This window comes from Oncorhynchus mykiss, chromosome 9 (assembly GCF_057628025.1).
Source record: "Oncorhynchus mykiss isolate SJ-2025 chromosome 9, ASM5762802v1, whole genome shotgun sequence".
NCBI lineage: Eukaryota > Metazoa > Chordata > Actinopteri > Salmoniformes > Salmonidae > Oncorhynchus > Oncorhynchus mykiss.
In genome coordinates, this window is record NC_143030.1 from 445,607 (window position 1) to 455,438 (window position 9,832).

The window sequence follows — 9,832 nt, forward strand, 5'->3', positions numbered from 1 at the left end:
AACTAGATCAAACTGGTTTATCTAAAGGGTGCCTTTAATAGAACTAGATCAAACTGGTTTATCTAGAGGGTGCCTTTAATAGAACTAGATCAAACTGGTTTATCTAAAGGGTGCCTTTAATAGAACTAGATCAAACTGGTTTATCTAGAGGGGGCCTTTAATAGAACTAGATCAAACTGGTTTATCTAAAGGGTGCCTTTAATAGAACTAGATCAAACTGGTTTATCTAGAGGGGGCCTTTAATAGAACTAGATCAAACTGGTTTATCTAAAGGGTGCCTTTAATAGAACTAGATCAAACTGGTTTATCTAAAGGGTGCCTTTAATAGAACTAGATCAAACTGGTTTATCTAAAGGGTGCCTTTAATAGAACTAGATCAAACTGGTTTATCTAGAGGGGGCCTTTAATAGAACTAGATCAAACTGGTTTATCTAAAGGGTGCCTTTAATAGAACTAGATCAAACTGGTTTATCTAGAGGGGGCCTTTAATAGAACTAGATCAAACTGGTTTATCTAAAGGGTGCCTTTAATAGAACTAGATCAAACTGGTTTAGGTGACCTTTTTTAAATCAAATCAATTTGTATTTGTCACATGCGCTGAATACAACAGGCATTTTTCTTACAGTGAAATGCTTATTTACAAGCCCCTTAACCAACTATGCAGTTTTAAGAAAATCCCCCCAAAAGTAAGAGATATATACAGGGGCTACTGGTACAGAGTCAATGTGGAGGCTATAAACAGGGGCTACTGGTACAGAGTCAATGTGGAGGCTATATACAGGGGGTACCGGTACAGAGTCAATGTGGAGACTATATACAGGGGCTACTGGTACAGAGTCAATGTGGAGGCTATATACAGGGGGTACCGGTACAGAGTCAATGTGGAGACTACATACAGGGGGTACCGGTACAGAGTCAATGTGGAGACTACATACAGGGGGTACCGGTACAGAGTCAATGTGGAGGCTATATACAGGGGGTACCAGTACAGAGTCAATGTGGAGGCTATATACAGGGGGTACCGGTACAGAGTCAATGTGGAGACTATATACAGGGGGTACCAGTACAGAGTCAATGTGGAGGCTATATACAGGGGGTACCGGTACAGAGTCAATGTGGAGTCTATATACAGGGTGTTACGGTACAGAGTCAATGTGGAGGCTATAAACAGGGGGTACTGGTACAGAGTCAATGTGGAGGCTATATACAGGGGGTACCGGTACAGAGTCAATGTGGAGGCTATATACAGGGGCTACTGGTACAGAGTCAATGTGGAGGCTATATACAGGGGCTACTGGTACAGAGTCAATGTGGAGACTATATACAGGGGGTACCGGTACAGAGTCAATGTGGAGGCTATATACAGGGGCTACTGGTACAGAGTCAATGTGGAGGCTATATACAGGGGCTACTGGTACAGAGTCAATGTGGAGGCTATATACAGGGGCTACTGGTACAGAGTCAATGTGGAGGCTATATACAGGGGCTACTGGTACAGAGTCAATGTGGAGGCTATATACAGGGTATTACTGTACAGAGTCAATGTGGAGGCTATATACAGGGGGTATCGGTACAGAGTCAATATGGAGGCTATATACAGGGTATTACGGTACAGAGTCAATGTGGAGTCTATATACAGGGTGTTACGGTACAGAGTCAATGTGGAAGCTATAAACAGGGGGTACTGGTACAGAGTCAATGTGGAGGCTATATACAGGGGGTACCGGTACAGAGTCAATGTGGAGGCTATATACAGGGGGTACCGGTACAGAGTCAATGTGGAGGCTATATACAGGGGGTACCGGTACAGAGTCAATGTGGAGGCTATATACAGGGTGTACCGGTACAGAGTCAATGCGGAGGCTATATACAGGGGGTACCGGTACAGAGTCAATGTGGAGGCTATATACAGGGGGTACCGGTACAGAGTCAATGTGCAGGGACACCGGTGTCGAGGTAATTGAGGTAATATGTACATGTAGGTAGAGTTATTAAAGTGACTATGCATAAATAATAACAGAGAGCAGCAGCAGGAAGTCCAGGATCCAGTTGCAGAGGGAGGTGTTTAGTCCCAGGATCCTTAGATTAGTGATGAGCTTTGTGGGAACTATGGTGTTGAACGCTGAGCTGTAGTCAATGAACAGCATTCTCACATAGGTGTTCCTTTTGTCCTGGTGTGAAAGGGCAGTGTAATAGAGACTGCGTCATCTGTGGATCTGTTGGGGAGGTATGCAAATTGGAGTGGGTCTAGGGTTTCTGGGACAATGGTGTTGATGTGAGCCATGACCAGCCTTTCAAAGCATTTCAAGGTTACAGACGTGAGTGCTACTGGTCGGTAGTCATTCATGCAGGTTACCTTAGTGTTCTTGGGCACAGGGACTATGGTGGTCTGCTTGAAACATGTTGGTATTACAGACTCGGACAGGGAGAGGTTGAAAATGTCAGTGAAGACACCTGCCAGTTAGTCAGCGCATACTCGCAGTACACGTCCTGATGATCCGTCGGGCCTTGAAGCCTTGTAAAAGGCGACCTGTTTAAAGGTCTTACACACATCGGCTACGGAGAGAGTGATTACACAGTTGTCCGGAACAGCTGGTGATCTCATGCATGTTTCAGTGTTACTTGATCTAGATCAAACTGGGTTGAAGAGGGTGAGAAAATATGAACAACACCTTGTGTAAAGACCCTCGGATCATCTAACTGCGATCATCTCTAAACTGCGATCATCTCTAAACTGTGATCATCTCTGACTGTGATCATCTCTAAACTGCGATCATCTCTAAACTGTGATCATCTCTAAACTGTGATCATCTCTGACTGCGATCATCTCTAAACTGCGATCATCTCTAAACTGCGATCATCTCTAAACTGTGATCATCTCTAAACTGTGATCATCTCTGACTGTGATCATCTCTGACTGTGATCATCTCTGACTGCGATCATCTCTGACTGTGATCATCTCTAAACTGTGATCATCTCTAAACTGTGATCATCTCTGACTGCGATCATCTCTAAACTGCGATCATCTCTAAACTGTGATCATCTCTGACTGCGATCATCTCTGACTGTGATCATCTCTGACTGCGATCATCTCTAAACTGTGATCATATCTGACTGTGATCATATCTGACTGTGATCATCTCTAAACTGTGATCATCTCTAAACTGTGTATATTCTTTCTATGAACATCTGTATAAATCTACTTTTAAATGGGATTGAATGTGAACATTCCCAGTCCTGTGAAATCCATAGATTAGGGCCCAATCAATGTTTTTCAATTGACTGATTTCCTTATATGAACTGAAACTCAGTACAATCTTAGAAATGATGCACTTCTGTTTCATAAGAAGAAAACATACTGACATGTTTATTTGTATAATAATACAATTAAAATCGTAATTGATTGATTACCAGGTGGAAGATGATGATGATGATAGGTCTAAAGATTGTAGCTTAAGCCATTAAAAGCCTAATATCCCCATCAGCGTCAGTGAACGGTCTATACAGGGTGGACATTAGAATGGAATAATGTAGTCAATCAGAATAAAACCCAAAACACAGTGAAGGCTAGAGGGCAACTCACCCCTTCACAATCCCTCCCCAGTCCTTGCAGGCCTAGCCCCAGGGACAGGCAGACCCCTACACCCCTTTCCTCTGGCCTCCCACATAGCCCTTTACCCTGCCCTGACCAAGGGGGGATGGAGATAGATCCCTCCAGGACTGATCAGAGCCCAGTTAGCACATTTATTTCCTTGGAAGTTGTGGGAACGTACATGTTTGGTTTCCCCATTGCTTCTGGGAACGAAGCACAAGTTTCCTGTCCGTTCTGGGAATGGTCATTTTTAGGCTGTAGGGAGGTTCTGAGAACATTTTACTCTGGTTCCAGGGAGGTTCTGAGAACATTTTACTCTGGTTCCAGGGAGGTTCTGAGAACGTTTTACTCTGGTTCCAGGGAGGTTCTGAGAACGTTTTACTCTGGTTCCAGGGAGGTTCTGAGAACGTTTTACTCTGGTTCCAGGGAGGTTCTGAGAACGTTTTACTCTGGTTCCAGGGAGGTTCTGAGAACGTTTTACTCTGGTTCCAGGGAGGTTCTGAGAATGTTTTACTCTGGTTCCAGGGAGGTTCTGAGAACATTTTACTCTGGTTCCCTGAAAGGTTTCCTGGGAGGTTTTAACTTCTGAGAATGGAAAATCTTGGTTATTTGACATAATTATATAACGTTCTGAGAACGTTTCAATAACAATTTTAATAACACTGCTAGCTTAGGTTAACTGTTTTGAACATTCGGGGCGGCAGGGTAGCCTAGTGGTTAGAGCGTTGGACTAGTAACCGGAAGGTTGCGAGTTCAAACCCCCGACCTGACAAGGTACAAATCTGTCGTTCTGCCCCTGAACAGGCAGTTAACCCACTGTTCCCAGGCCGTCATTGAAAATAAGAATTTGTTCTTAACTGACTTGCCTGGTTAAATAAAGGTAAAAAAAAATAAAAAAAATAAAAAAAATAAAAAAATAAAAAAATCTTTGAACGTCACTAATGTTGTGTTTTTTATAGAACATTTTCTTAATGTTCTGAGAACGTGACTTTAAATAGAATCATGAGGAAACCTGCATAAAACGTTATGCTGAAGTCCTGATATTCCCACGTTGTCTGAACGTTGTCTGAACAATGACATTACTTTAAATAGAACTATGGGGAAACCTGTAGGAAGCATTATGCTGAAGTCCTGATATTCCCACAGAATAACGTTGTCTGAACAATGACATTACTTTAAATAGAACTATGGGGAAATCTGTAGGAAGCATTATGCTGAAGTACTGAAATTCCGACCTAAGAAAAAATATGGTTCTCAGAACATTATGTGCTAGCTGGGTATCTTGCACCATTCCCAGAATGTTGTGGGAAGGTTCTATGCAAAATAACCACAGGACAAACATGCTCTCACCAAGCTCTAAGAAACATATGGTTCTGAGAACGTTATGTGCTAGCTGGGGGTTCCACAGCCCCTGGTAGGATTGGATAAAGGGAGGCAGGAGTGAGAGATGAAAGATGGGGAGAGTAGATGAGATGGAGATCAGATGAAGCAAATGAGACAAGGAAAGGAGGAAAGGAAACCACGTCATTTCAGCCTCAACTCTTATGAAAACTAATATCCTTTACCTGTCTAACGTCCTTGATGAACAGTGAACATGGGTTAGTTCGTAATGGTACAGTTAGGAAGGTTCACAATGGTCCCAGCTGCGAAAGGAAAGGAAAGGAGAGACAGGTGCTTTTGAACAATATTGGAACGCAGCAGCTGTCAATCAAATCGAACCTAGTGCTTCAGTTGGAAGGGAGGTATGGTGAAGTGTCTCATCCCCAATGATGAAGATGATTTTGGCCCAGTGGGAGTGAGATTCTTGAAGAAAGTGGATCCAGGCCATTTTGGCTGATCCATATGTGGTCTCGGGTTGGGTAGAAAAGAAGTTGGTACTGTTGAATCTGTGGAAGGGAAACCCAAGTGGACTTGTGATGTTTTTTTTGTTCCGCCCAGAGGGAGCAGGAGATCTGCCACGCGACTCTGTTCCTTGTTCTGCTCTTAGGAACAGGGCACCATTGAAAAGAGTGATTTTTGGGGTAGCGTTATTTGTGGAGGTGGATCAATTGAAGTTGAAGATTCCCAGTGTTTGGGACGCTTGCAGTTTGGCATGACGCACACCCTGTGGTGAAACAGAGGAGACACTGTCTGTCCTTTTGAGTTTTGACTCAGAGTCTTTACCTGACAAAGTCAAGTAAGGATATATCAGTTATTCTACGCAAGCTTTTGTGCTGAACCCATTACAGTGTTTCAGGTGCCAAGTGTATGGTCATGTCACAGCAGTGTGTTAGGAGGGAGATTCCAAAATATGGGGAAGTGTGCAGGAGGACATGTGATAGAGAAATGTGTAGTTTCGGTGGAAAACGTTGTGTGTCAACTGTAGGGGTGCACATGTTGCTGGGGATCGGAAGTGTTCGGTGCGAGAGAGGCAGGTTGAGGTGACCAGAGTCAGAGTAGTGCAGAAGGTGTCGTATGCTGAGGTAGTGAATAAAGTAGAGGAGTATGGGTCAAGGGTGAAGGATTCTGAGAGGATCCCCCTGTGAGCAGTAGATCCGTGTCCGAACAGAGGGATCGGATAACGAGTGATATGTGTTTCAGTAAGGTGGGTTTCTTAGCGTTCATAGCCATGGTTATCAACTGTACCGCAGAAATCACCTGAAAATAGATGTTGTGGTGGTAGCTGCAGAGAACTCCTTGGGTTATGAGATTTCACTGCAGAAGTTTTACAAGGTGTGATGAACGATTGTGTCCCGTTCTCCCAGGCTGCCGTCCTGCTGTAGGATCAGATAGGGTCATGTAGTGGAATAGTGGTGAGGTTTTAATGGGCATAGGGTTAGATAGTGGAGTAGAGGTTTTAATGGGCGTAGGGTTAGATAGTGGAATAGAGGTTTTAATGGGCGTAGGGTTAGATAGTGGAATAGAGGTTTTAATGGGCGTAGGGTTAGATAGTGGAATAGAGGTTTTAATGGGCGTAGGGTTAGATAGTGGAATAGAGGTTTTAATGGGCATAGGGTTAGATAGTGGAATAGAGGTTTTAATGGGCGTAGGGTTAGATAGTGGAATAGAGGTTTTAATGGGCATAGGGTTAGATAGTGGAATAGAGGTTTTAATGGGCGTAGGATTAGATATTGGATAATAGGTTTTAATGGGCGTAGGGTTAGTCCCCTTTTGTTTCACAAAGTGTACAGGATTTCCACTCCAGTCGGTGAAGTTATGTCCCTGTATAAAAATAGCAACAACGTTTTTAAATGATTGAGTGACAAGTTGGCACAAAATCTGTACTGCACCGTGGAAATAAAAAAGCTATGGGAACATCGGTGTCAACACTTGTTGATCTGGCAAAAAAAATCTCATGTATTTGTTGGCGATTTGTGGACATTATTGCGCTTCTTGTTTCAAACCAGCAACCACTGAGGGGAACATTGGACAAGAGGGAAGGGAGGCAGTGGACTGTTTGATAAAATATACTCTCCACAATACCCGTCACACCATACCCCACAATACCCGTCACACCATACCCCACAATACACGTCACACCATACCCCACAATACACGTCACACCATACCCCACAATACCCGTCACACCATACCCCACAATACCCGTCACACCATACCCCACAATACACGTCACACCATACCCCACAATACCCGTCACACCATACCCCACAATACACGTCACACCATACCCCACAATACCCGTCACACCATACCCCACAATGCACGTCACACCATACCCCACAATACACGTCACACCATACCCCACAATACCCGTCACACCATACCCCACAATACACGTCACACCTTACCCCACAATACACGTCACACCATACCTCACAATACAATACACATCACACCATACCCCACAATACACGTCACACCATACCCCACAATACACGTCACACCATACCTCACAATACACATCACACCATACCCCACAATACACCATACCTCACAATACACGTCACACCATACCCCACAATACACGTCACACCATACCCCACAATACCCGTCACACCATACCCGTCACACCATACCCCACAATACACGTCACACCATACCCCACAATACCCGTCACACCATACCCCACAATACCTGTCACACCATACCCCACAATACACGTCACACCATACCTCACAATACACATCACACCATACCCCACAATACACCATACCTCACAATACACGTCACACCATACCCCACAATACACGTCACACCATACCCCACAATACCCGTCACACCATACCCCACAATACCCGTCACACCATACCCCACAATACACGTCACACCATACCCCACAATACCCGTCACACCATACCCCACAATACCTGTCACACCATACCCCACAATACACGTCACACCATACCCCACAATACACGTCACACCATAACTCACAATACACGTCACACCATACCCCACAATACACGTCACACCATACCCCACAATACACGTCACACCATACCCCACAATACCCGTCACACCATACCCGTCACACCATACCCCACAATACACGTCACACCATACCCCACAATACCCGTCACACCATACCCCACAATACCTGTCACACCATACCCCACAATACACGTCACACCATACCTCACAATACACATCACACCATACCCCACAATACACCATACCTCACAATACACGTCACACCATACCCCACAATACACGTCACACCATACCCCACAATACCCGTCACACCATACCCCACAATACCCGTCACACCATACCCCACAATACACGTCACACCATACCCCACAATACCCGTCACACCATACCCCACAATACCTGTCACACCATACCCCACAATACACGTCACACCATACCCCACAATACACGTCACACCATAACTCACAATACACGTCACACCATACCCCACAATACACGTCACACCATACCCCACAATACACGTCACACCATACCCCACAATACCCGTCACACCATACCCCGCAATACCCGTCACACCATACCCCACAATACACGTCACACCATACCCCACAATACCCGTCACATGATATTCACAGTGAAATCCGTCACACGATATACACAGTGAAATCCCAGGGCTCTTGTGGAGGTGTCCACGGCTGTATGCCAGAACTCCTTGCTGTCCCCAGTCCACCTGGTCGTGCTGCTGCTCCAGTTTCAACTGTTCTGCCTGCGGCTATGGAACCCTGACCTGTTCACCGGACGTGCTACCTGTCCCAGACCTATTATTTGACCATGCTGGTTATTTATGAACATTTGAACATCTTGGCCATGTTCTGTTATAATCTCCACCCGGCACAACCAGAAGACGACTGGCCACCCCACATAGTCTGGTTCCTCTCTAGGTTTCTTCCTAGGTTTTGGCCTTTCTAGGGAGTTTTTCCTAGCCAACGTGCTTCAACACCTGCATTGCTTGCTGTTTGGGGGTTTTAGTCTGTGTTTCTGCACAGCACTTTGAGATATCAGCTGATGAACGAAGTGCTATATAAATCAATTTGATTTGGATTTGATTGGTCGATTTACTCAGGAAGTTCCACAGGCTGCAACTCTTCTGGAAAAAGGGAAGAAACACTACTGTTTAAAAAATATATAATCTAAATGTTTTATCTGCAGATCAATTATTTAAATAACATTCTCTGAAGATGGTAATTCCTCAGTGCAGGAACAATATAGACAGGAGAGAACCTCATTCTGATCTAAACTCATTTTCTCAGAGTATTTTTTATTTTTTTTTAAATTTAGACTATTTATTAATGGCTTATCCATTTCTAAGCCTGTAGTGAACCGTTTACCCGTTTGGGAGCCAACCGAACGACTCTTTCAGTTGAGCGGAGCCAAACGAACGACTCTTTCAGTTGAGCGGAGCCAAACGAACGACTCTTAATTGAACGGCTCCGCCTGTTACTATGCCACAGAGCTCAAAGGGGACAAAGGTGTTAAAAAAAAGAAAGGGCAACATAAATTTGTAATAAAATTTTTTTTAACATTTGAGTGATTAATTAATTATAATAAAATATGAATAATACCAATCAGGAAGTGTCCAGTGGGGTAAATGCAGATGGACCAACCCCAGGCTTCTGTACCTTTTAATAATATAATACCAATCAGGAAGTGAGACCAACCCCAGGCTTCTGGAACTTTTAATAATATAATACCAATCAGGAAGTGAGACCAACCCCAGGCTTCTGGACCTTTTAATAATATAATACCAATCAGGAAGTGAGACCAACCCCAGGCTTCTGTACCTTTTAATAATATAATACCAATCAGGAA